Below are 12,624 nucleotides of genomic sequence, written 5' to 3' on the forward strand. Positions count from 1 at the left end.
TTTCTTCTATGAAGTCATTAAATACTTGAATACTAGAGCCAGGTGTTCTATATATACAGCTAATTATTACATTTTTCTCTTTTTCCTTATAAATTTCAATTGTTATACATTCTAATAAATTATCAATCGCAGTTGTCATACTTTCCACCACCTTGTAATTTAGGTTTTTATCCACATACACAGCCACTCCTCCTCCACTTTTGTTCCTTCTATTTACAAAATTCACATCATATCCCTCCAGTCCAAAGTCCAGTCCTTTTTCCGCATTGATCCATGTTTCAGAAATGGCAATAATTCCAAATGGATTTGTCAACTCATTTAGATATTCCTTTATATTGTTGAAGTTGGCATACAGACTTCTGCTATTAAAATGGATTATTGATCATTTATTTTCCATGTTGATGGTGTGTTTAAACTGTTCATCAGTGAAGTAGCAGCAGTTATTGCTGATGTTGTAGAAGAAATTATTTTCCGGGTCTATATCCTTTTCTAAGTCTAGAACATTATGGTCTGTGTATCGAAAGATGATCACGGACAATTAGGATAAGGCTGTTGATGTGGTCGCCTTCCTCTTCCCCTCTGATAATAACAGCTAACATTTTTAACAACAATTTAACAATTTATCACTGTACAAAAATAAAAAGTATTCATGTTCATGTTGAGTCTGAGTCTGCAGAAGGTCGCAGTGCAGTGGAAGACGTCATGCCTCATTTCTATATCAAAGACGCCAAGTCACAGTGGCCCCCAGTATTACAGGTCTGTGACACTGACTTCCCACTGTAATGATCAGAAGCTGATGCTGTAAAGTTAATATAGTTCCATGCAAGACATCAAAGTGGAACTATCTGTGTGGACACTAAGATGTGAGCTAAAAGAAAAAACCTACACAGGTATGAGAACTAGAAAAGTGATATACATGTTCTTCCTGCTAGCTAAGTGTGAATAATAAAAACATGTAGCAGATCATAAAAGGACTCATTCTTCATAAATAAGGAGACAAACAAAACACCCACGTCATGAAGAACCTGGAAAGACTCATCCTCGACCAGCTCCACCCTATAGTCAGGCCACATCAGGATCTCCTTCAGTTTGTTACCAGCCCCACCTCGGGGCGCAGGACGCCATGATATAACTGCTCAATCGTGCCTATGCCCATCTGGGCCAGCTGGTGAGCACTGTGAAGATCATGTTTTTTTGTTTTTATACTTTTTCAGTGCACTTAATACATCAGGTCAATCGTCCTGGATGATAAGATAAGAGATAAGATCAGATAAGATAACCTTTATGAGTCCCACGCGTGGGAAATTTCTTTTGTTACAGCAGAAAGTGGACAGTCCAAAGTTACATAGCAAAAATTAGAAAACACTGGAATAGGATAAGATGATAAGAATAAGAATAAGATACTGTACACAATAGACTAGAATAAAATAAAATACTATATACAATAGGATAAAAATTAGAATAAAAATACTGTATACAACTGAGTCAAATACAACGTTGTCAGAAAAAGAGTATTGCACTTAGTGTTATTGCACGTGTGGATGTGTGTGTTTGGTCAGCTGCGAAGTCTTTGTTGTGGAGTCTGACAGCAGTGGGGAGGCAAGACCTGCCAAATCTCTCCATCCCACATCGTGGGTGCCGCAGCCTGCCAGTGAAGGAGCTGCTCAGTGCTGTCAGAGTCTCCTGCATGTGGACATGTTTTCCAACAGGGATGACAGCTTAGCCACCATTCTCCTGTCACTTGCCACCTCCACCAGCTCCTTGGTTTTACTAGCCTTGATCTGGAGGTAGTTCTGCTGGCACCAGTTTATAGTCTTGGGTCAATTCTCTGTACTCCTTGTCGTCCCCATCAGTGATGAGGCCGACTATTGCAGAGTTGTCAGAGAACTTCTGCAGGAAGCACTGGGTGGAGTTGTGGGAGAAGTCTGCAGTGTAGATGGTGAAGAGGAACGGAGCCAGAACCGTTTCCTGTGGGGCATCTTGTAGTGTTTATAGGAGACGTAAAACCACAGTCATAACAGGGGTTTACCACCATGACACGGCCCCCAGCTCAGTGCTGCAGCCTCAGCAATGAAGGTGCTGAACCTGGTCCATTTAGACCCAATGTCCCCAGTCTCCCTCTGAATGGTGTCGAAGCTCTGCCAGGGGACAGTGACGATCTCAAGGACAGGGACCTTTGCTACGTGAATTACTAAATTCACTTGAGAAAAAATATAAGTAAGTTAGTATCAACTAGTGGTAGGACTGAGCTAAAGTGCTATCTGGGTCCATCCAGGTCACTCACCACCCTTGGCGGACACAGGTCAAACTTATATTAGACAATAGAAGGAATAAATAAAAATAAAGCATAAACAAATATTCACAATTTTCAAAAAGAGTGGGCAGAGAATTTCTACATGGGCTGGTCACAACCATAAGGTAGCTGACAGACTGGCGGAGAAATGGTGGAGACACTGATCTTAAATACATCAACAAGACCACCTACCTATACGCCAAACGAGATTAATTACACATGTCTAATTCACTATAATGCCACTGAGGTAAGTGAAGTGCAGCCTGCATGGTGTAATAAAACAATAAACATTATGAATTAGTATAACACCTGTTAGTTAATTCTTTTCAGGACTGGCCTATTTTGGTTCTGTGGAAAAAAACACTTTTGGATTTGCTACCTCAGATGTGGACTGGAACCTGTACGTCGGTAAGATTAGTGCTTCCAGTGACTGTGAAGGCTGAACCTAACTCAGACACTGGTGTGGTTTAGACGCTTCCTGAATTTTGATTTAATCAAGATTTTAATACAAATTGGTGTTACTGAAGCTCAGAGAGGGAGAGGTGTGTTATTTAACTAAAATGCACGCTGGTTTAAATTCATGTTGGGTACCTCCTAAAGAATTGTGGACTGCATTAAGTCCACTGTGATGTTTAATTGGCTAACTTATACTGAAAATACCATTGCAGATTTGTTTGAACAATCTGTCTTCACGTCACTGATGGTGGTATAAAAAGAGGAAGTTCTCAGACATGCTCTTGGCAGACAGGGGAGGTGTGTTTGCTATTATGTGCTCCACTTTTGTTCTGAAACACACAACTTCAGAAGCCATTGATGGAGTATGGTTAAGGACCTGGAAAGTGAGGAGGAGAAGGAAGTCAGTATGATGAAGCCCTTTGAATGTGTTTAATCTTTCTGGCCAGTTGCTTCACCAAAAGGCAGATCACGCAAAGCCCTGTTTAACAGCTTGTTTGGAAGTACTGTTAGTTTTTCAAAGAGCAGCAGGATTGTGGGGTCGCAAATTTTAAAGTCTTTGCAGAATTTACACAGGCCGGAAAGATGCTGATTCAGGCTTTTGGAACACAATTTAAACAAAAACACAAAATTTACAGGAGATGATGTAAAGTTTGATGCCAACAGTTTTTATTGAATATACAACTTAAACAGAAACTTAAAAGAAAGCAAAGACCTCTAGGGTGTTCGCCATAAGCACATGCAGGCCAAAAAGCCAACAAAAATTAATTAAGACAAAGACTCCCAGTTCACTTCTGAGCTCCTTTATGGGAGAGGAGTCACCAGCTCCTCCTCCTTTATTATGTAACTATCCATATTTTATCTTTAAACTTATTTAATTCCATCTTAAACTAGATTTATTTCCCCAATTGTGTCAAAATCTTTTTCTTAAAAACAATTATCTATTAAATGTGTTTATAAATGTCTCACTTTGACCAGTATATCAATTTACACAACTTTGCTTCCTCTATGATATTCAACATTTGTCTTGCATAACTTTCTGGGCTTTCTTCCAATGACCTTTTCATCCATCATTTTCATAGGTGGTTTTTTTGACAGGTTTATGGCCCGAGTTCAGCTCATAGGGTCAGGAATAATGACTGTTATGCCAGCCTTACAGTAAGAAGCAATTAATACTACAGATTTTTTTATGCCTTTAAATCAATTTGCATTGCTAAATGTAAGCTATAAATTTCACTAATTAGGGGCTTCTACAACTTTGGAAAGTTTGGGCCGTCAAAGTGACTCACATATATATAAAATAATTACCAAGTGCATCTTCAAATCCAGTTTCAGTTTCTACCAACTAACATATCACAAACCTTTCAAAATGGAACACTGTTAAAGTTACACATTAGTCCAAATTATTATATCACAAAACAACAGCTGGGTATCAACAGTGCTCACATAAAAGTAGTGCAAGTTATGATATAAACATAGAGAATAAACAACCTAAGTATGTGGGTCACAAACAATATGAGTAAATGGATCAACTGGTTAACGTTGTCATTCCCGAAAATATTCCTTTTCTGTATACAAAGCACTTCCCAAATATGTCAATTCAATGTATAAATTTAATTAAAAAAAAAAAAAAAGAACACCAACAGGAGTTCTGGCAGTGTGCAAGTCAGCGAAAAGTGATTGCAGCTGTTTGCTGCTTTAAACACCTTCAAACTGTGAACTTCAGATAAACAACTGACTTTAATTAAGGCTACCTCATGAACACGTGTAGTATTTTTTATACAGATATTTCCGATTGTGTTTTTGAGAAATAGTTCTTTTTACATCAAGACACAAAAAATATCTCAAGCACTGTCAAGGCCATGACGAAGGAAATGAAGAAACTTCAGCCAAGACAAAGCCAATAAACTATAAAACAATGACGTCAGAAAAAGGTGACAAAGGTGCATACATTTTATGCTGCGAGACAAACTCTGTTTGTCTTGTCCAAATGTGAAAGCAGAAACTGAGCTTCCAAAAAGGTTTTGAAAATGAAGTTTTTTTCCAAATGTTCATTTTTAAATGATCCAAACACTGTTTCTGTTCTACCATCAACATTTAGCATGTACCATGGTTTCATATATGCATTTTCAGCATTTTCAACTGTACTGAAGAACTAAACTGTTTGCCACAGGTGTGGTTTCTTACATGTGTCTCTTCAACTGCCCTTTGTGAGTAAATATTTTTACCTTTGCGAATTCTCATGTGTATATTCAAATTTGATTTTACATTAAATCTTTTCCCATGGGTGCTACAGGAATATTGTTTTTCATTTGTATGGAATTCCATGTGTCTATTCAAATGTTCCTTCCGGCTAAATCCATTCCCACAGATGCGACAAGAATGTTGCTTCTCACCTGTGTGAATTAGCATGTGTCTAGTCAACACTGACTTCCTGCTAAATCTTTTCCCACAGGTGCCACAAGAATGTAGTTTCTCACCTGTGTGAACTGGCATGTGTTGTTTCGAATGTGACTTCTGGCTAAATCTTTTTCCACAGATGCTACAAGAACGTGGCTTCTCACCTGTGTGAATTTGTTCATGTCGATTCAATTTTTCCATCTTATTACATTTTTTCCCACAGGTGCTACATAAATGTGCTGTCTTGTGATTTTGAACTTTCAGGCCTGATACGATTTGTTCTGACTTATTTCTGTATGACTCCTTGCTTTCGTCCTGATCTGTGTCCAGAGGGTTTTGAGAAAGTAGCTGGTCACTGCTTGGTTCCAGGTCACTGTGGTCACTTTCTTCATGAGCAGGAAAAGTTTCAGTATCCTGCTTCAGTACAAGGGGGTTTTCGTCCTTACAGTCTTGTTGCGGAAAATCTAAAGCGACAGATTTAAAAAAAACAACAACACATGTTTCAGAAATTACAAGGTAATCTTAACCATTAGCAGGTCTCCACATGATAAGCATGTTGCTCAGATATACCAATGAAAGGCATGTTGTGGGGAGAGGCTGTTTTGCTGACTAATTGAAAATCATTTTGGCTGCTCATTTACAAACTCTATGAAAAACACTCTTCTTCTGTGATCGATTTAACTTTGGAATCGGATATTTTTTAAGTGATTTAAACTCTGGTGTTGAATCACAGATATGTGATATCAACCACAGACCATCTATAGTGAGAAAATACAGACAATATATAATCAAACAAAACAACAAAATGTTTTCATTTAAACATTCAAGTGCAGAAAACATTTAACAGTTTACTTAAAATTTACAGGACACTCACTGCAGTATTTATTTATTTTTTAGATTAATCATTCATTGCCTGATTGGTGGGTAGAATGGGAGGTAGAGCCTTCAGCTTTCAGGTTCCTCTTCTGTAGAAACAGCTTCCAGTTTGGATTCAGAAGACAGACACCCTCTCTACTTTTAAGATTAGGCTTAAAACTTTCCTTTTTGATAAAGCATAGAGTTATGGCTGGATCAGGTGACCCTGATTAGGCCTAGGACTTGCCAAAATTCATGAGTGTTTCTTCTTCACTCACAACACCCTGTGTTTACAAAACACAGCCATGCAAGGAACCTGTTCTGTTGTCAATTGGAAAATGTGGCCAAAAACAAGAAGGAAAAGAATTACATGCTTAGTTAACTTCCTGTTATTAAATTTGATATTCACGGTAAGTGCGCCTGCAGGTGCAGGGGTGCAGCACAGGCGACTGCAGTTCGTGAGGGACAAACAAAGTGACAATACGAATGACAGAAATGTATATGCAGAATAAATTACAAGCTGATGTGTCAACTTATTGTACGGTGTCTTCCTCTCTGTTGGGCTCATTTATAACAATTATTACCAAAATAGGACAGTCTTGCCAGGGGGGGCCACTGGGAAGCTAGAAATTTTGGCTTTTGGAATCAGTCAGTTTCCTTATTTCAGTTGGTCTTTAAATTTTTCATGTGCCTCTATTAGGGCTGCCACGATTAGTCAACTAGTCACGATTACGTCGACTTTTAAAAGCGTTGACAACTAATTTAATAGGCAAAGCATTGTTTGAAGCTTTGTAAGATCCTGAAAGATGCAGGAAAAAGTAGTAGGATTTAAGAGTGTAATAACGGACTGAAACAAACGATGGCAGCAATGCATCTACAAGGATGCCAGCTGCCGTTAAGTCTGGGAGCCTTCTGAGAAAATAAAAGAGAAGAATATCCAATGCAAAATCTGCAAAATGGAACTGGCCTTCTATGGCAGTACGACAGTGATGCACAAGCATCTGAAAAGGAAGGTGACTTCTGACGACAAACTGGTACAGTCGTCTCAGTAAAGTAATTGGCTAGTTAGCTGCTAACATTAGCGTAAACAGCGAGCTACTTACTCATATTGATAGCTGTAAACATTATGTTACAGTACTGCTTAAAAAAAACATGTTTGTCTTCAATGGACGACATTGTCACCAAGCCAACAATATGCACACCTCGGCACACATTTTGGGGGTCTTTCAGTTTGCTGCTACAATCTGCAAATTTCATTAAAAGTTTAATAAACTATCATCTTGTCTTTATTTTTAGATACGACTTACCTTAAACACTTCAAGCTGGAAGCTAATAAGCAGATGCATGCTGGTGCAATAAGCTGTACGTTTTACGTCAAACGGATGCATGATCTGATCAGTCAACTGATCGCAAAAATAATCGGTGACTAGTCAACTATCAAAATAATCGTTTGTGGCAGCCCTAGCCTCTATAACGTATATCTGAGGTCTGATTAGGATCCAACATGAGTTAGATTTCTTAATACAAAACTGAATCTATCTATTAAGGTTTTGCATACCTATTCTGTGCAACTTTACTTCAGGGTTCCACATGATGCCCAGCTGCTGCCCGGTCCAGACGATGATGCCTTTGGTTTCCTGCTTCAGTGCAAGCTGCTCTTCTTCCTGATTGGTGGAGATTTCCTCTTGTTCCTCTTTAGTCTGTGGAGGATCTTTGTCCTGCTGGTCCAGACTGGAGTTCCTCTCCTGGCTACAGACCTGCGGGTCATCCAGATCCTCATTTTCCTTACAATCATGTTGCTATGGAAGGTCTTGACGGACACAACACATAAGAAAAAAGTTAGACTGTGAGCAGGTCTCTCAGATATATGAGCGATATTTAAGGTGTTGTAAATATTCTCTCTCATGCGCTGAACAGCAAAGAATTCTGTTTATATGCAGAAAGTCATCATTTATGAGGCGTATAAATCGCTAGTCCAACTTGATCCTTGTGGCCAATAATCCACATTTTTCATCATCTTAACATTTTCCTACGTTCTGCATACAGTTCTGGGCCAACATGACTTAAATCTATATGGTGGAAAATTTAGTTTTTTTTAGTTAAACAAACAGAAGATTTTAAACCCAGTTTTTATTTTACTGTGCTAACAGAAAACATGTCTTCAGTGAGGTAGTATCCCAGGCAGTAATGCACGCCACATGTCTTTGTGATGTCATCACCTGGCCTTTTGATATGAGTCATATTCACTTCTGTATTATGAAATCTGTAAGGTACAGTTTCACATACCTATTCTGGTCAGCCGTAATCCAGGTTTACACAAGAAATCCAGCTGTTCTCCGGTCCAGACATGAATGCCTTCATCCTCCTGCTTCAGTTCAAGCTGCTGTCCTTCCTCACTGCTGCACATTTCCTCCTGTTCTTCTTTAGTCTGTGGAGGATCTGGGTTCTCCTGGTTGAGACTTGAGCTCCTCTCCTGGTCACAGACCTGCTGATTATCCAGACCTTCGTGTTCAACAAAGAGACACAAGAAAATAGTGACTAATGTGATGATAAGAAAGATCAAGAAGGATGAAAACGGTCACCTATTGAGAATTAAGCTCATGGCTTCACAGGCTCTTGCATTCTTGCAGACGTTACCACAGAAACATTCACTCATAGTCATGTGTTCATTGGGTGATGTTGATAACCTTACAGCTGTCTGGGGTCTAATTTTTAGATGTGGCTGCCAGTGATCATCACACAATGCGAATAAACAAACAAATCAACAGTAGCATGATCTGAATATGATCATGAAAGCAGCTAAGGTATGCTGTTAATGCTAATCTTTTAACATTTTACTAATAAATACACAATCACTGGTCACTTTATTAGGTACACATTGCAAGTACTAGATTGGAGCCCCTTTCGTCCTCACAGCTGATTTAATTCTTTGTGGAGATTCAGCAAAGTGCTGAAAACGTTCCTCAGAAACTTGTGGTCTATATTGATCGGAGAGCTTCACACAGCTGCTGCATATCTGTCATCTTCACATCCATGACGCAAATCTCATGGTCCACCACATTCCAAAGGTTCTCTGTTGGGTTGAGAGCTGGTGACTCTGGAGAACACCCGAGAACAGGGAACTCATTGATATTTTAAGCGCACTGCATATTTTCTCTTTTTCGGATTATTCTCTGTAAATCATACAGATGTTTGTGCTGGAATATTTAAGCAGATCAGCAGTTTCTGAAACACTCAGACCAGCCAGTGTGGCACCAACACCCAGCATACCATATCTCAACATTTCTGGCACCCAGTTTTGCCTTTCTATTTTTTGGTCACCTGGAAGAACTAAAGAACTAATTTTATATTACCACTAAAATAGCCCTTTCCTACCACTTATTATGGTATATAGATTATGTACAAGTTACTTCATTACTGGAGTTTGTAGAATCCTTAAATGGACATTTTGCAAGTTTATGTTTTACCCTTAATTACAGCACTAAAGAAATTAACTTCTTTGACAAAAAAGTAACAAAAAAGACAAATCTCTGTCCACCTCTCTGTACCCCAAACCTACTGATTGGAATACATTACATTGCAAAACAAAAGAAAATGCTGCACTGATTAAAATAAGTCTACTGTAATTGTGGGAAAGTCTGTGCAGAGTAAAATTTAAAAAATCTAGCACTAGGTCTGGGTCATGGAAGTTTCCATCCTAGCCACCTCAAAAAAAGCTTACCTGTAAGCCAATTGATTAGTCTTAAACATATTTGTGAAATTCTGGAACAATACTATGAGAATAAAGAAGAGATGTTGAAAAAAAGTTAAAGAAAGAAATTATGAAGAGGACTCTATAAGATCTGCAGAAAAAAAAGGTCGACTCAAAAAGTAGGAAGTTTTATTTAGAGATCAAGAAACCTCCAAAACTTAAATCAAATCTTGTCTTCTAGACAACCTTTACACAAACACCCAGGAACATTAAAGAAATCATTTTAAAACATTGGTATAGCCTTCAAAGTGATCCAAGCTTATCATTAGGGATTTTTAAAGAACCGCCAATGATAACTTAAGAGAGGTAAAACATTACAGATAGGCTTGTCAGAGCTTTCCAGGACCCTAAAACTCCAGATAAAACTTTAATAAGTCACAAGCTAATTTCAAATGTGGCATAAACAGTCAATACACAAAAAATGTAAAATCGTTAAAAGACCCTAGTAGTGGCAAGATCACTGACAAAGGTTTGATCATTTGCAGAACTGAAAATACAATCTACATGATACAGTGCCCATGCAATAAAATATAAATGAGAAACATCCTGTCATCTAAAAGAACGAATTAATGGACACAGAAGTTTGATTAAGAAAAATTATTTAACCAGTCCTGTTTCAAGACATTTTAATGAAAACATTATAAATCACCTTTATTTTACATACGCATCGAAGCCATTAAACCGAGTCAAAGAGGTGGCAATATTAATTTCATCACAGAAAAAGGAGACACATTCTGGATATTTTGTTTAAAGAGTTTAAATCATACAGGTATGATTGAGGTTTTATCTATTAATGAGTTTCTGTGAACTTTACTTTTGTGTTTCTATGTTTTTAACTAGATTTTTGCTTCATTTTTCCTTTTAATGTTCCTGTAGGTACTTTATTTTTTATATTAACTTGTTTGCAGGTGTCTGTGTACATTTTAGTATGTATTACATTAAGACATGCAGGGTTTTTTTACATTTATCTTTTCTCCCCTTTTAATCTGTAGTGGCTCAGTCCAGAACCTATTTGGGCTATGGTTTAACCAATTTACCAATACCAACTTGTTAAATGATAAATGGTCAGCTGCTTTATTTGTGAAGCTGTGATTGGTCTAATTAGAGTTTTTCTTTTTTCTGTTTCCTGATTTTTATTTAAACACAAACCATTTTACATTTTGCAATGACGCTGATGAAGACTACAAACCGAAATGCGTTGGTCACTAAATAAAGCTGTTCCCTATTACTTTACATGTCACTGGAGTTTAAGTCATCAGAGCCTCTATCCACACATTCAAAATGCCTCTAAAGCACTTTGGGAATTGTCCACATGCCCAGGCACGTGAATCCCGCGATGATCCCACAACCCCCACATTTCCACAAATTTACACACCTGCATTGTGTGACTTTATCCCGGGTCTGATATCAAGCAGTCTTAGCTGACTAATCTCCTCCTCATACCGGACAATCGTTTTTTCAAACTCTGATAAGATTTCTTCTGCGGCAGTAGTTAATCTCTCCTTGATAAACTCTCTCAGATGCTGAATTGAAGACATTATTTCAACAATAACCGATACCGCCAAATCAACGTCTTCAAACTTAACTCGGGATCGTGATAGAAAGCCATTGCCGCTATTCTTCTTCTGTTGTACTTACGGTAGGCTGGAGGTGTCAAAGGCGTAATACTGCCCTCATCAGGTCAGTCCAACAAAAATCAATTCCTGACGTAAAGACTGGAGGTTTGCAGAAACCTGGATAAAGAATTTATCGTTCCCAATTATCCAAGCTGAGGATTAGCTGTAATGCCCATCTCTGACAATTCATTATGCTTAAGGTTTCTTTCTGCAGACCATCAAAGCATGCTTAACACTTTCTGACTTACATGCCTCACACTCACACTGTTGCTTTATTTTCATCACAGCTGCAGTAAAGTAAGGATACTTTGTTGGCAAGGGTAGATTTTCTTTTTCTCCTCTCCATCCTAAAAGCCATCAATACAGTTCATGCAGTAGCTGTGTCCGGAGAGAATATTCCCTGGATTCTCTGGAGATCCAAACAGATCAAACAAGAAAAGGTTTTTTGGTTCAGCTGAACTTCCTTCTGCACCACTTCTATTCTTAGTGTCAGTTACTGTGTGATTCTCTTCTTTATAACTGAAACAAAAGGTGATGCATTAAGGTCCATGACTTAAACTAAAAAGAAAGTGTCATAGTGAAAATCAGAATCATTATTCTGATGTTTTTTGTTTGTTTTTTTTTTATGGTATTTTGATTTTACCTTTCCTTTTGACATACTTTATTAACACAGTCTCAAAATCAGACAAAAAACATAAAATCAGAGTACGATAAAGTTGTATTTTTTACTGTAAAAACCACAAACATCTTTAACAAATAGTTTTCTTAACTTGGAATGCAAATAGAAATTGTATGTTTTAAAAACTTATGCACAGGTTTAGCAAACAACAAAGTTATATGCTACTATTTAACTAAAAATACGATCAATGCCACAGCCATTTTTTAACCATTTCAAACTATTTAGAGAACAATCAGGTGTTTTTGCATCAAATAAGATGCCACAAAAATTATTTGTGCCACTCTAAAAAACAGTTTCTGTCCTCTATAAGATAAAGTAAAACATCACAAGCCTGATACCTCCAGGCCTGAAAGCAGGAGGTGTAGACTCCTATTTTCCACCTGGACACACACACACATGTACGAATACACATGCATCCATACATATTAAATATATGTATACATACATATACATACACATATACATCCACACATCCATACATGTATAAGATGCATTATGCTTGAGTTGGTTTACAGCTGAGGTCAACTTTGAGCCATCAAAGTGACTCATACATATAAAATAATTACCACGTGCATCT

At 37.8% G+C, this 12,624-nt stretch overlaps 1 long non-coding RNA gene across 1 annotated transcript; it reads right to left on the minus strand.

Moving 5' to 3' along the window:
* Positions 1 to 3,417: 3,417 nt before the first annotated feature.
* LOC120434280 lies at positions 3,418 to 11,648 on the minus strand. Its single transcript, XR_005609031.1, has 4 exons — positions 11,128 to 11,648; positions 8,288 to 8,503; positions 7,560 to 7,811; positions 3,418 to 5,610 (listed from the first exon to the last, which is right to left on the minus strand). It is a non-coding gene; the product is annotated as an uncharacterized LOC120434280 (long non-coding RNA).
* Between the last annotated feature and the right edge of the window lie 976 nt (positions 11,649 to 12,624).

Source organism: Oreochromis aureus, linkage group 18, assembly GCF_013358895.1.
Source record: "Oreochromis aureus strain Israel breed Guangdong linkage group 18, ZZ_aureus, whole genome shotgun sequence".
Taxonomy (NCBI): domain Eukaryota; kingdom Metazoa; phylum Chordata; class Actinopteri; order Cichliformes; family Cichlidae; genus Oreochromis; species Oreochromis aureus.